The sequence below is a fragment of the Nesoenas mayeri genome (assembly GCF_963082525.1).
Source record: "Nesoenas mayeri genome assembly, chromosome: 1".
Classification (NCBI taxonomy): Eukaryota; Metazoa; Chordata; class Aves; order Columbiformes; family Columbidae; genus Nesoenas; species Nesoenas mayeri.
Window position 1 is genome coordinate 181,558,881 of NC_137541.1, and position 13,541 is coordinate 181,572,421.

At 39.3% G+C, this 13,541-nt stretch overlaps 1 protein-coding gene across 1 annotated transcript in view; it reads right to left on the reverse strand.

Annotated features, from left to right (window-relative positions):
• Nucleotides 1-13,541, reverse strand: part of ENOX1 (ecto-NOX disulfide-thiol exchanger 1) — a gene marked incomplete at its 3' end in the record, with an annotated part of 139,593 nt that overhangs the window by 106,683 nt on the left and 19,369 nt on the right. The gene's annotated exons all lie outside the window — the stretch shown is intronic.

The following is a 13,541-nucleotide window of genomic DNA, read 5'->3' on the forward strand; positions in this document are numbered from 1 at the left end:
ATTTTCTGTTTCATAATGCTACTATGATGTTTACATTGCCTTCTGACCAGAGTGTATGAAGACTATCATTTCATATCGATATGCCCTCTCCATCTAATTGTCAGAGAGACGTAGCCTTCTCACATAAGTGATCTTGATTTATGAACACTACAGAGAAAGGTCCATTTCTGGCTGTTTTATAGAAGTGTAGTTAGCCAAGACTTCTAACCATTTTACCCTGGAATATAAAGTTTCAACTGCATAGAATGAGGTCTTTTTGAACCTTGGAATTAATTTCTACTTCTCCTGTTGTTTAATCAGATTAGCAGACTCCCTTCAACACATGTATTATTAAAATATACCACCATAGCCCCATAAAGTAAAATGCATATTTGGCAAACATTACTCTTTCTTCCTTCCTGATCTCTTTGCCAAGACTTCCATACGTATTATTTAAAGCTGAAAGATTTACTGGGGAGCACCAGTGCTGTAACACCAAGAATTGTAATAAGCAGATGTTTCAGATGAACTGAGAGCCAACTTCTGAAATTTGCTTTCGTTAAAAACAAGGCTTTGGGTTTCTTGCGGCATAATGAATAAAATATTTTGAGAGACCGATCTCTTTGTTGGCATAACACTGCTGCTATTTGGCATCATAAATTATTTAAAAGAAGAGAGTTACTTTGGTGTTCTACAGGTTTTCTGCTGAGCTTTCTGGCTAGCAACTGGAAAGTATTTTATGATACTTGTAAACATGGGATTTGGTAGCTCGGGAGCTTGCTTGTTTTGAAGAAGCAAAGGGCAAACAACTCCTTGTATATGATTTTTGATTTCTATTTATATTTAGGAAATTTGAGCTACATTTGCTACAAGGCAGCATGATCAATAGAATGTGACCAGAGAGGCCTGTTTCTTCATCCTAAATCTGTTGCTGAGAAGTGACTCTGGGTCAGCCACTGACCTTTCTGTATATTGATTTCTGCATCTGAAAAACAGGTACAATAATACTCACTTACTGGTGAGGATTAGCTCACATTTCCATAGCACTTTACAGGTGTTAAGCACTCTGTGGGGGCTGAAAATTAGCATTATGATTCCTGTAAAACATCCATAATCATCTTCTCTTGGAAAGACAACTGAGGATTGAGAACCTCTACTCCAACAGAGCTCATGTCTGCCGCGGCTGCATGCTCCCTGCTCTCTGCACACCGACTGAGCCTCCATCACTTTCTGGCAGCTCTGTACAACAAGTGTAGCAAGTGCACAGCAGGCAGGGATTTGCTTTAGGCCTATTGAAGACTAGTATTAATGAAAACTCATGATATTACATTACTTTTTTTTTTTAATAAGTGGGCTTATGAAAAAGGATTTGCTCTGGGTGTGATGCTTTTTCCAATACCAATGTATATGCATTGCTTTTCAGATTAATCTTTGAAACTTTAAGCCTGTCATTTATTCCACAGGATGCAGTGGTGGCTATATTAAATATTCATGGATAGCGAATGCTGGAAGATGAAGTCAGAGGTGAAAGGGCAACATATAATTCAAAGAAGTCCTTAGGCTATGCTAATTTGCTTGATCTCATTTTTAACATCAGACTTCTGACAGTCACAGCAGGCCATCCTGTGGAGCACACTCCTGCTGTGGGTAGAAGTCCATTACTGCTACCCACTGCTAAAGCAGCCCACATTGCTCCATGGACACAAAGTGGAGCAACACAACAGCACTCAAAGCCTGGTGTCATACCGGTCCTCTCCTACGATCAGAGAAAACCGGGAGTGGAAAGATGCCAAGGGAGGCATCTTGTTCACTTCTCTGAACAAATGTAGGATCAGCTACAGTCCCAGACAGATATTAAATTTCATATGAAATCCAATATCCATAGCAGACCCACAGCATTCTATGGTAAGGATGGACCAGTATAAGAAGATGGACCAAAAGCCAAGTCTCCCTGTCCTGTATGCATATTTCAGGTCCTATGTGACCACCAACGAAAAATAGCATCATCCGGTGACGGCCACCACAAGTTGCATTTAATGATTGCTCTTCTCTCTTTGAAACAACCACTAGATACATTTCAGCTTCTCTACAGGAGGAGCAAACTGAAACATCAGTAAACTCTGCTTAAACCAGAGATAAGTGGTCTCACCCAAAGCAAAGACGGCAGATTTCAATAAGGTACAGTTTTCTGAATATTCCTTTAGCAGTGGTGCAGATACAGAGAGAAACAAATCCAAGGGAGATGGCAACAAGGAAACTCATGACCACAAATATTGTGAACATGTCTTTGCAAGAGAACTGGGAGGGAGAATTTTTACGTTGCATGTCAATCAAAGCAGGTTTGTGATTAAAGTGGAAGAAAATTATTTAACACTAATTCCTGGCACATTCAAGGAAAAGTGACTTTGTAAGTAACTTTGCCTGTGTTAAATAAGTACATGGCTTTGTCATCAGTTTCTTTTACAACTGGAATCAATCTAAAAGAGCACGAGCAGAATGCTTGGGGCTAACACTCCCGAAATGTCCTTCTAGGTGTGTTGGGATTCCGTGCCTCCAGAAGGTGACTGTACTGAGGTATATTGAAGAGGACTCAGTCAATAACTCTTGAAATCTAATTCTATATCTTCCAGGCACTAATCCAAACCCCGCTAAGGTCAATAGCCAGATTACTGAAGGCACGAACAGCTTTTAACCAGGCACAGGTTTGCTTGCTCTGTCCTCTTGAATAAGTTGCTTCAATTTCCCAATGTGTTAAATTGAGAATGAAATGCTTTCATACACCATATGAGCACTGAAAGGATGCACAGGTATCATTTGTAGAGCATCCTGGAAATGAAAATAATTTTCTGAATACTAAAAACTATTACTATGCATTGCAATGATGGAAAATTCAGTTGGATTTCTAAACAATGAAGATCTTTGCCAGACTCCTGAAGAGATTGATGGTGCTTCTATCTACAGAGAAACTGATGCATGCAACCTGCATACTGCTGACAAATCATAAAGAGAGCCCACAGATGGGATGTCCAAAGGAAATACTGGTCTGGACTCTGAGATGCAGAGAAAAGGGAACTGATAAAGTCACCAGAAAGGAAAGTCAATAAATCTGCCACATAGGATCCAGCAAAATCCCAAGTTTAACTATATCAATGCTACTTAGTGGTGCAATAATAGAAGCTGGATGTACAGCTCTTGTCCAGGAATAGGGGACAATCATCCATCATCAACACCACTGCAGTCTGCCCCAAGTCCTGGCATAATGCCTGTTTGGAGCAGGACCAGGACCAGAACAGCAGAGTTAGAGCTGGAGACAACTCCGGTTGAACTTACTGGTAAGTTTGTTGGTATTCAGAATCAAAGATAATGGTAGAGTAATATAGGATTTCAAAAAATGGGAATCAACCCTGCCCACCTATGTTTTTTTAACAGATCCATTTGGACATACGTTTATTAAGATACTAAGATACTGTAGGCATGAATATGCTACATTAAACACAGAAATACATTGAATGTCTATAGTACACATCTGAAGAGGTAAACAAGTGATATTTTATGCTTTAAATGATCACAGCATTATTTTTAAAGGGTTCTATACATACATTCATGCAGCCAGGTAAGGGTTTATGATCTCTTGAAATTATAAATACCCATTTCGCAGAAATGAGAAAATTTAAATTTGAAAAATGTTAGTAAATAATTACTAAACTAAATCATTCAAATGGGAAGTAATCAGAGGTGATAAAGAACTTCAAGAATGGAAAAGTATGTTGTTCAAATTTGATTCCCTGTGGATACTGTACATAAGGTTTGAATATTCATGCATTTGTACAAGAAAGCAAAAACACTGAATGTCAATATTTTCAAGTCCACATTCTGCCTATATTTGGCAAAATGACTTAATTCTTGTTTCATATAATAAGAAATTGGCATGGTGGAGAACAATGAAAACCTAGGAAGAACAAATATCTGGAACTGGCAGTCAAAGAGGCAAGAAGAAAAATCTTCTTGAACACTGGAAGTAGTTTTTAAAGCTCCCTTTTCTTTCAAGTATAATATAGGAAGAACAAAATGAAATCTTTGGGTCTAGAAATATAGAAGAACAATAAAATCCCTTTAACTATTCTAACATAGTACATAGTCTAAACCAATTACTTTTATTAGTCTCCATTTTGGGAGTGCAGGAGCAACTTTGTCATCCATAAAAATAGCCACACAACCTTGGAGAAGCATCCTTCTTTCTTTCTTTGGCAGCACTTGCTGTCTGAGTCACCTTCTGTTTTTGTCACATTATTGCTCTGCCCAAATAACATGGCTGCATACTCCTGTAAACTGTGTTTTTGGGGATTGCACTCCATCGCCATTATTAAGCTACCACCACATTTCCACCAGCCTTTACCACAAGTTATGTATCTGCTCATATTGTTTTTTAAGGGTATAATCCCCTACATGATTTTCAGTATTAGCCCTTGGATGTGTCATCTTCTTAGCCTGCAACTGCCAATTTTTTCTGCAGTGTTTTACGAGACCTGCCAAGTTGTATTTCTGTTGGATGCATAAGAAGACCCTGAGTGGAAACACGGATTTGTTTATGTGCCCCTACTCACATGCATGGAAGGTTTCCACCAGGGACATCATCAGCCATGTGGCTCAGACCTGCTGGTTGAACACACAGAATGGTGGTGAGTGGTGAAAACAATGATCTGAGAGCAAAATAGCTAACCAAAACAGAAAACACTAAAAGGGTCCCCATGGCCTGGAAGTGATAATTTTATACCTAAGAAAAACGTCTATAAAAAAAAATCTGGTTCCTGGAACAAAGTCGCCTGCCAACACACACTGCAAGGATTAGGACAGTCCATGCAGCAGCTGGTAATAGATATACTAAGATGCTCGTTAAACTTTGGTTTTTTGTGGAGAAAAATAAAATAAAAGCTTCTGGAGACTAGAGATTTGATTTTGTACTTCAGAAACACCATTGCTGAGTATTCTGAGACTGAACACAGAGTTGATTTCTACAAGTTGAGATTTAAGTTTTCCTGAAAAAGGGCAAATCTAATAGAGTGTCTGCCTCCCTTAAAACAAATATGTATATATATATATATGTATGTGTGTGTGTGTGTATGTATTACTTGGCAATAACAAAGAAAGAGTAGTGGGTTTTTTTCTCTGAAATCAAGGAAGACCCTTATTAGAACAAGAAAAAGATCGCTATTCTAAAAACTTCTTCCATTTTTGTCTAAAATTCTCCCTCAAAACTCTACAGTCTGCCAGTGTCTTCATCCTCATGTCAGTGTCCTTTTTTCTTTATCAGCAATTAAGAATAAATATTCAGATGCAACCTAAAGATCAATATTGGATCATTGTTTTCCCTGTTCATTCAAATATTACCATCTTCTAGGTTTCAGGAAGTTTTTGGTCAAAGTTACTAATTTAATCAGTACTACAGGGCTTCTGACAGTGTAACAAGTGTTCCTCAATGGAAAAAAAAAAGAAGACAGAAATGGGAGTGGGAGTAGGGCACCGACCACTGATGTTCCTAGGAGATGTACCAATTGAATTTGGTGTTGATCCAGCTGGAGTAGCCCGGTTGCGGAACACCACTATCAGCCCCTTTGGAACGCAGCAGCATGGCAGGCACCGGCATCTTCCAGCACCTTTCCCTATCCAGTTTAGATGTCATTGACAATCTAGACTTCTCTGTTTCTAAAATAGATGCTGGATTGTCTGGTAAACTTCCAGATGCATTCAAATAAACAAAGGCAGAGTGAAAAAAGTCTGACAGCTCTTCCATTTGACCATAACCACTATCTTCGTGCTTCAGAGCAAGGACCACCTGACTGTGGCCAGTGGCAGATGTCCAGGGAATCAGAATAAGAAGTAGGCAGATAAAGAACAAGTTATTTTTAGCTTGTATACATCGAGTGCTTACATATTGTCAGTGGTAGAGATCACAACTGAACAATCCTTTCTAGCAGGCACCTATGACACATGACTTGATTTATACCTTTTCACTAAATCCTACTGTGTACCTATTTACATTTTGAATCTGTTGGAAACTGTTTACGTCTCTGGCTTTCACAGTGTGCTAGTAACAGAATGGAGAAATGTCCTTCCTTTGCTTTGTTAAAACAAGGTATCTGGCAGATCCAGGCACACCTTCTAGTTCCTCCATCCTGAGATACTGTGAATAGCTGTTCCTTATTCACCTTATCTACAAGATTACAGATTTTATTTCTGCTTTTATACTTTGCCATCTGTTTGGCATGTGATCTTTGTCTCTGCAGAGCTACTACAAAGGAATACGGATATGGAACCTCTGACTGTGGCCCCTTTTAAAATCCTGAGAAGGTAACTGCAAGGGCAGAAACATCTTTGTAGGTGCTCATCTAGCCCTGAATTTTTGAAGAAGTGAATATTAAAGATATGGGCAGATGCCCTTAAATAATTGCTGCATGTGGGCATAGGGTTCCTGCAGGAAGAGGAGTGAGGCACACAGCATCAAGGTGTGTGTCTGTGTATGTGTTTGCATGGGCGTGGGTGTATTTGGAGGAGTGGAAACAATTGAATGAAGGAGAGGCAGGAAATCACCTCCTTGACCTTCAGCTTTCACAGTTGGCCAGGGGATCCAGCTTAACACTATTCAGCAAGAGCTATATTCTGTGAAAGAGAGCCTGGACTATTGCAAAAACAGGTCTCTAAGGGAATTTTGGCAAAAAACGGGGTGAGGAGAATCTAGATGAATGTTTCTCATTAATAATCAACAAAGTAATAATTTATATGAACTCTACAGTGTCTGCCAGACCCACTCCATAAACAAAGCCCTTGTAGCATCATCAAAACACTTGCCACTTGAAAATTACTTCTATGAGACATATATCACTGACAAAGCTTTAGGGCTGTATTGTACTTTTGTTGTTTTGAAGAAAGCACTATGTCTGCACAGAGGAATAGTTTACAGCAGACAATCCTGAAACTTTAGATGCTGTTCCTCAGTGCTGGCTGTGCTGTAGCTGAAAACACTAAAAGCAAATCCAGCCTGCTCTTGATCCCTGCCCACAAAATCACACGATGAACACTATATTTGGAGCAATATACATGACAAAGACTAAATTAAAGAAAACCACCTTCTCTTTTTACAAGCAAATCACAGGGTGAATCACTCCTGGTTCATCCTTTATTGCTGCAGCGCTTGGCACAACAGGACCCCAATCTTGTTTAGGGCTTCTAATGCAATGCAAATAATAGGAGAGAATAGCAAATAATAATAATATAACAAAGTGTTACCACAATAGATGCCACTCTCCTGCTCAGATGCAACTTCAGTGTTGTTGTGTAAAGAAATCTACAGCGTCACTATAATGTTATTTCTATTACTCTTTCTGCACATGGATAGCCATCAGTGCCATTTTGACCTCAAAGGCGTCTTGAATGCTACCTGCCCATGCTGAATCTATTTAGTTCCCCCTTAGAAGAGCTCTGCAAAGAAGTACCTGACAGGCAAGCCTGAGAATGAGCTGGAAAACTCAGGAGTTGATGTTGAGGGAGTCTGATGATGGTCTGTCAGTTTTTCACGGCTGACAGCTGCATGTGTAAGAAGCCAAAGTCAGAAAAAAATTGACTAATCTTAGTCTCCATCCACAATCAGCTGCTCTTCCATGTGTAAAACCCAATTGCCATTGCAGTGGAAATTTGCGGAGGTGAAAACAGAAGAGGGAAAAAAAGAGAAGCAGGAAAATAGGGAAGAAAGAAGGCAAAGAGAAAAATCAAAAGATATGCAAGGAAGGAGGCGAAGGAGAGGGAAAGATGAACAGACAACAGTATCATCTGGAAGCTTTATGTCATGGGTCCATGCTCTATCCACAGGCTGTTTTGAGCAGTGCCAGAATTTTGAAGGATTCATGAGTTTATAGCACCTCACGACATTCAGAGTGCTGACCTCCCCAAAGTCCCTGCTGCTTAGGATCTGCTCCTTGCAGCAGGAACAATGGGCCTCTGCCATATCCTCATCAATAAATCACTTCCTCATATGGGGTCAGTCACAAGTTCATTGTGAAGAAAGTAGCAAAATTGCAAATTCTGCACACTGCCACCTGATCCCCATTTAACAGCTCCAAAGTCAGTTTGTGAAAGTGTAGGGCTGGCCAACATGCAAGATGCAATGTCATATATTACTTATGCAATGTAAAAACATATGCGAATGTATTTCCCAACTTCCAAAAGTCTTTATGCACTCACTGTACGCTGATTGGAATAACCCTCTCCCCTTTCGTACTTTTCCATTCCATTTCTGCAGTTTTGGCCACATCACGGAGGGTTATTCATTAAGACTAGCCTTAGCCAAACAAGGTAGCCTCTTTAAGAACCTTCCATTGGAAGCTGTTCAATCTGTTTGCCCAATGAACCTTTTCTAAAAGTAAAACTTTGCTTTGTTCCTTGAAAACAAGATCGCCTTCCACCTCAAAGCTGGAGAAGATGAAAAAATGAATAAATAAAGTATGATTATACAGCCTAGGAACTGTTAACAGATTATTTTTTTTTTGCTTGCTGTCTATGGAAGTGCTGTATTGCAGAAATTTGAGAGTCATTTGTATGGCACAAAAAGGTTATTGGAAGATATAAGGACCTAAGTAAATGTAAATGAATACTGAAAAGAAGTTGGAGAAATAGGAAAAGATTTCAATTCCCAAGCTAGGCTAACAGTGAAATACAACTATTGTAATGGATGAAACATAGAAAGCCTCCAATGTGTAAAAGATGGTAAAATACCATCTTCTGGATACTAATGTGACCTCAGAGAAGTGGAGGGGGAAATGAAATTCAGACATTTCAGCGGACATTTCCCAAATGAAAACAAAAGAGACTCCTTTCCTCATGAATCATGAAAGAAGTTCTGGTTGTTTAACTTCTGTTACTGTGTGGATCCTTGAATCTGTGGAATGCATATAAATTTTCTCCTTGCCTTTCCAGGGTCACAAAAGTAACAACATCCTTGCTGCAACCAGAAAGAAGCTGCACAATCCGGGAAGGAATAATCACCTGCATGAGCAGGTTCTTGCACAAACACAAGAAAAACTGGGTTATGTCAGACTGAAGGGTCCCTCTAGCCCAAAAACCTGCCTCTAACAGCAAATCCTTAATTTTGTTTAGTACCAGAACAGGAGAACTCTGAAACAAAACCTTCATATAATGTTCTCTCAGTCTCCAAAACTCTGCAGCTCAAGGGCTTCCTAAGCCAGAGAAAGTTCTGTGTCTCCTTCAGGTTTAGTCTTGGATGAAAAGACCAATGAGCTTTATTGCATGGGATGTATTTCTCTTGGTGTCATTACTAGAGATGACAGAAAGTTGTCCTGTGAAATCAGCTGGAAAATCTTTAGTGATGATATTTCAGACTTTTAACCAAGTTATTCTATGTGCATGCTTCTCCTTCAAAAGCGTGAGCAAGCAGGCTCAAACTATAATGTTACATGATTGTCCATGGTACTACTTTCCTAGTTTCTTTCATGTTAAATCACTTAAATAGTAGGGTTCAAATTCCTAAAACCACTCTACCTTTAACCCAAAGACTACTGGAAGGAGGGTAAGTATACTAGACATAATAAAGATTTGTTGGCTATAAACTAATGCAATAAGAAATCTTGATATTTTGTATTATCTTCTACTAGAACTGTTTGACCTCCACACAATTTACGGCAGTAACTTGTAAGACAATATCTGAATGCTCTGTGAATGGGCAGAATACCTGTTGGATTTGAAATTGATTAACTAACTGTTGAGTAAGTAATAAAGCGGCACTTGGTGAATTAATAAACTGCTTATTAGTTAACAATTAACCAAGAATCCTATCTTGAGAAATACTATGCAACATAAAACAGAAGCCAGAGTTGATAGCAGGAAGTAATGCTCCTCAGTGTCTGTAAAAGAGCTGTCTTAATTAAACTCCAATGCACTATGACAAAGCTATTTTGGCAGATTTTGCCTTTAAAAGCCATCTAGCACCTCAGCAAACTGAAAACGTTCCTGCAAATACAGAGTGTTACTATGGCTCTTCAGGCCCATGAAACCGTGAAGCTGCTTTACAGAAGCAGGTATCTTCACTAATGGCAGGCTTAGGTCATGGGCAGTGTATCTCTGGACAAAACAGAAGGATTTGTGAGTTCACAGGTGTTTGAGCCAGGTATGGCCTGATAAGTCGGTAGGCACATGGGGATGAAAAGAATGAGCTCTGGTGACTAGAGAGCTTGCACATAGATATAGATGACAAAGCACATAGTATCAGACACAAGTGACTTAAGGAACAGGCATTTTGCATGGAGAAGCATGGGATGAAAGCCATATAAACAAAGAGAAGGGAAACTACCATCCAGTGTATGATTCCCTCTACAGTCAAAAGAGGAAAAATGGCAAACCCCCTGCCATGGAACTGAAGATCTGACTGAGCACTGTGGCTTGGGCAACCATCTTTTCCTCTGCTTTGGATAATCTGCAACTCTCTCAGGTTTTGGCTAGACACCTTCCAGAAGGGAGGCTAAAAAAGTGTGCTAGAGAAGAACAGATTATGTTGCTTACAAAACAGGAGTTTCTTTTTAATCCATCCATTGTTACACCTGCAATTTGACCTGTGTTCTCAATCTCAAACAGATTAAATAAAGAAAAGATTAAACAGTTATGAGTTATAAGCTTCCGCACGTTAGCATTGCCTTGACCTGCAGTTGGTAAGATCATGAATGTAATACTTTGCTTGAGCTAGAAGTATTTAGAATGGTAGTTTTTGAAACATCTCTTAATTACCTAAGGCTTCCTTTAACTACCACTCCCTTTCACAAAATTTAGAGAGTTTTAAAATATCCTGATGCATTCACTTCAATTAAAGAGGATGTTTACTTCCCTTTCCATCTGTGAGTCTGACGGTTTTTAGATCCTGATTCTACAAGCACAAGGGCCCTCTCAGCTCCCTGAAGCACCTGTTTCAGGCAGCCAGACTCAATGATCAAATGGCTGGGCAATGGAGGTGACTGGAGTACTCTTCATGGCTGGTAGAGAAACCCCAAATGGGATACCCCTAACTTCATAATAATAAAACAATTCTCTTTCTTCAACATGTTATTTGAGTACAGTAATTATTCCATTGACCAATTTAGAAGAGGTTTGCTATTGAAACAGCATCAGGAGAGTGTGTGTCACGCTAAGGTAGATAAGAGTAGTCCATATATCTGAAAGCTGTTATTTTAGTCTTTCAGCAGACTTAGACAGACATTTCTGCATCCTCTGACATCTGGGTCACAACTGTGAAGTTTTCCAGCACAAGTACAATAATTATAACATTATGACTAGCTTTTTTCAGCTCCTTTTCACTCTTTTTGCATCTCCCACAGAGCAGAAAACCCTTCTTTCTGCCATCTGGGTATATCTCTAGTACAAGGAAGGTCAGCAGCAGCTAGAGATGCCAGACTAGCCAGCTGCTCTGCAAGCCTCCCTCTCTGGGGCCTCAGTACCGGAGCCATTATCAATGGAACGGTGCGGACTAATAATCCTTGATTTTGGCAAATAGCCCAGGGGGAGCCACCTGGGATGGGTTAAAATTGTCCTGAGGTTCTTTTAAGTTACTCTGGGAACCGTGCAGGGCAATGCACAGAACTGGGTTAATGCTTTTGGCCCCCAGTGACTCCTTCCATCTCTCCTGTCTCTCACAGCATGGGGAAATGCATGTCTCAACTAATAATAAACCAACGCTGAGCATGTGGAGGACACCGTGCCAAATATCAAACAGCTGGGGCTCTCTGGCCAGCCATTAGCTAGCCCAATCACAGCATTGCCTGGAGCCTTCAAGAGAAGAAGAGAAAATAAGGTGAGTAAAAAAGAAACTTCCAAATCAACTGGGAAAAAAATAAAAGTCAGAACATTTTTATAAAGCTCTTGTCAAGGAGTTTATTATGACACAGCTCCTATTTACTAACAAACGAAAACCTCTCATGACATTCTTCACCAAAAAAGGGACTAAAAAGATGAGAAATGCTTATAGGAGGAAGAAAGAATCTCTCTAAGAACACTTGCATCTCTGTACTTCCAAAATAGCTTAAAATACAGGCATTGGCTGTCTTTCAGCATTGAAAAAAAAACCAAACCCTTATATTTTTCCTTAGAAAGCAGCAATCTTGACAACATTCTTACAATGTCATATTTTATTATCCAGTTTAACAGGGGAAAAATCCTTGTTTGAAAAGAAACCAGAAGTCTTTATAAATGAACAGCATACTTCAGGAAGCAGAATGAGACACTGTGTGGATAAAATTAGTTCAACTTGTATCCCGATTAAGGAAGAACCCAGGCTTTGTATTGCTTGTGCATAACACATTTTAATTTAGATTATATTAGCGGTCGTGTGCAAAACTTGTAGCTTAAAATTCTTGCTGCTAGAAGATTTCATCTGTAATTTCTGTCAGCCTGCACCAAGAATTCATCTGCTAATATTTCAGAGCAGCAAACTAAAGGCATAGCAATTTCACACACATACACAGAACCAACCCCACCATTCAGAAACGAAATTAGCCCTTTTGGTATTTGCAATTTGTTATCAGAACCCTCTACATGTGACTCTCGTTACTCTGAGAAGTACCCATTTTTTTTTTTTTTCAAATTAAAGATAAAACCAAGTCATTTCAGACAGACTTTGTTTCAAATTATAATTCTTTATCCCATTTTCAAGGAAAATGCATTTCTTTGTAACATTTATGGGCTAGAAAATGTTATCCACATTAAGATGTTTCTTTTGCCTCACCATGTGCATTTACACAGCTAGGGTTCTGTCAACAGTGCTATAATAAACCATTTCTTTTCAGAGGTTTATACATCAACCATAGAAATATATTCCAGGATGAAAATTGGCAGTGTTGGTTCTCACTTCAAGGACACATTATAGTATTTTTCTTGATAAATTTTTAGCATCTTTTTCCAATATGAAAAAGTAAGCCCAACCCAAACGTCCTTCAGAGGCTTTGCAAAGTATTTTTTTAAAAGGTGTCAAACTGCAATCTCTAGTAGTGGGGCGATACAAAAATAACATATTAAACTTGCAGCATGCAAATGTATTGGGGAAAAAGATGACATTGTATTGGGCATTAAAAGTACAATAAATGGAGCATAATTGAGGAATGCTCAATAAATAGTGTGCAATCACTTAAGCTTCCAAGTCTTTGATAAAGTCAAAGAGGCCTTCACAAGAAGCATTCAAATAAACTGTGCAGGCATAAAGTGAGGGGTAAAGCCCTGTCATGACTAATAGAGATCAGAAGCTGGCCAAAGAGACAGGAAAACCAAGAATATGAACAAACAAGCACTTTTCATCTCAGATGAACAGTATGATTGGAGGTAATGTATTGCTAATTGTATTGAAAAGAGTGTGAGTAATGGTATAGCAAAACCCACAAAAGACATGTAATTATTTGCCTGAAAGATTGGACAAGAGCCGGCAATGTGTGCTCACAGCCCTGAAAGCCAGTTCTGGGCTGCATCAAAAGCCACTTCGCCAGCAGGTCAAGGGAGGTGATTCTGCCCCTCTGCTCCGC